General features: G+C 41.9%; 1 protein-coding gene across 2 annotated transcripts in view; it reads right to left on the bottom strand.

Moving 5' to 3' along the window:
- LOC137984982 (outer dynein arm-docking complex subunit 2-like) overlaps window positions 1-2500 on the bottom strand; it is a 41224-nt gene that overhangs the window by 4484 nt on the left and 34240 nt on the right. The window lies entirely within an intron of this gene.

Genomic DNA, 2500 nt, shown 5'->3' on the forward strand with positions numbered 1-2500 from the left:
TGGTTGCTGGAATCGCGTGAACTTGATTTTGAATGATTCGCAACCGAATAAAAATCCTCGAGTAGTAGTAAATGATTATTAAAAGACATCCCGAAGAAACAGTTAACATCCAAACCAACCTTGCAGTGTCATTCCAAAGAACTGGTAAGGTACTCGCAACTGCAGTAGCCCAGATCACGAATACCGCTACATAAACACGCTTAATAGTTACAACCGCTCTGTACCTGAGTCCTAGCAAGAGAGCCAGATGCCTATCTACACTAATGGCGGCTGTTGTGGCCAAAGACACTTCACAAAGAATAAAGCTTGTTGTACGAGTTACAGCAAGGACGTAGCGACACACCTGTCGTAGTTCGAGCATCAAAGACACCAAGAAAGCAACACGGCATGGTTGGGAGACGACACCCGCTAGTAGATCAGTTGTCGCCAGATTACGAAGAAGGAGTTTGGACGGAAGATGAAGCGAGATGTGCTTGTGAAGAGAGATAAGAATCAGAGTATTTCCAGTGATGGCAGTCATGGCGAGAACAATATTGAAAGCTAAAATATATATCAACTTGCTGTGTTGGGAACCACCAGCTAATTTTGCTGAGCAGATCAGTAGATCGTCGAATTCCCGGGAATGTCCGGTAATATTTTCCTCCAACATTTCGCTAAAGTACGATGGCCTTGTCTTGCAAACTGGGTCACCTTGCAGCCCTTTTAACGGCTTTGGAACTGTCTTAGTAGGGTAAGTTAGGACGCAAACTGCTGACACGCACAAAGGTGATTGAACCCGGAAAAAATCAACGAGTTGAAAGACATCTGATTTGTCGCCTTAAAAATTTACATACTGCAACAGAAATGAAAGGCAGTTTAAACAAGGACAATGACAACGTCAAAAAGAAAAAATGTCCCTACAAATTAAAACTTAGCGCTATCGCAAGTATTTCTCGATTATTCCGTCTTCTTCCGTGATCACTTTGTACAAACGGGCGAACTGTCCTGTAACTGGATGGGTACAAAAGGGTATTTTGAAGTTAAAATAAAAATAGAAAATGAACTATTTTTGTTCGTTGTTGCAAGTTCATGTTGTCGTCAAAAGCCAACATTTGGTGATTTCACGTTGGTGTTTTGTGGAGTACGGCAAAGAAATGCACATGATGAGCGTGCCGCACGAGCAACACGATTATTTTTCCTTGTTTAACCAATAATATGCCTTCTTTGTGTCGTTGTCGTTGCCATTGTCCTTGCTAGAGGAGGCTCGAAAGGGTTTTCGGCTGAGCGCGCGCGCGTAAGCCACACACGCAATTCTAAAAGCTGCTCGCGTCAGCTCACGATTCAAAGTGGGTCACCAGAAATAGTTTCGCTCACCTTTCTTCTAATTCCTATACATATGGAATATAAATAGACATCTCCTATTCACGAAAACAACGAAAATTGTACACAAACGGTTTCATGGTCACTTAAATCCGTTTGTGTTGGCTTGTAGCTTCACTCGCACGTGCACTCGGATGAGCGGGTGACGCATGCGAAAATGCCGATCTTGTAACCCCCTCATTTTTCCTGATTTTGCAACTTTACTCGCTTATATCTCTGCTTCCGGACGGTGACTTTTTTCTCATTTTTTGCATGTTAGCTTAGATTAATTTAAAACGTTTGTCTTTCAAATTTAAAAAAATTCTGTAGATGAACAAAGAAATTAGCGACACATTTCAAAAAAACTTATTTTTCTGAAAAACTGACCTACAGATTTTGTTGAATTTTAAATATTTTAGAGATTATTTCTAACATTATCTGGAAACGCTGAATGGGAAGATTTCACCGTCCCGTTTTCTCAAAAAAGACAATATATGTTGATTGTAAGGCTCAAGGAAATGCCTTATATCGTTGCCATGGGAACGTTATTTTGGAGGAAAATGTGATGTGAGAAATCTATGATGGGGACTGAATACCCTGGTCAAATTTTGTCTTGATATGATTACTTTCACTGTATCTAAAAACAGAATATGTTTATTTGTTCGAAAAAAGGAGAAACTATTTCGAGCCTCCTTAAAAGCTCTTGAACAACAAAAGCGGCCTTTGTTGCCTCTCCTCAGATGGCTGGCGCGAAACGCCGCCATCTCCGAAGTCGCAATGTTATGCGCAGTATGAGATGCGCGGTGCAAACTAAGGGAACCACCTTAAGGACCTGAACGTTTCAGCGCTTTTAAGAAACGCAGGGATACTTGGGATACACTTTCAAGCGCAAGCCATGTACGCGCGTGTCCTCGCGAGAAAGAAATTTCGCGCGTCCACCCGTGTCTTACCAGCAATTGAGTGTTTTCACTCACGTGATAAGTAACCTTGTTTTTCCACAGAAACAAAAGAAAAACGTTTGCATGATACTGGAGGATTAGTTGGGGACACCAACATGGCCGCCATTCTATTGCTTAGCAACACCAACATGGCCGTTGGTGTAAAATCGAGTCTGTGGTCAGTTTAAAAGTTTCCTGGTGTGTGACGCGTCCCTTCCCACGAA

This window comes from Montipora foliosa, chromosome 14, assembly GCF_036669935.1.
Source record: "Montipora foliosa isolate CH-2021 chromosome 14, ASM3666993v2, whole genome shotgun sequence".
NCBI classification, from domain to species: domain Eukaryota; kingdom Metazoa; phylum Cnidaria; class Anthozoa; order Scleractinia; family Acroporidae; genus Montipora; species Montipora foliosa.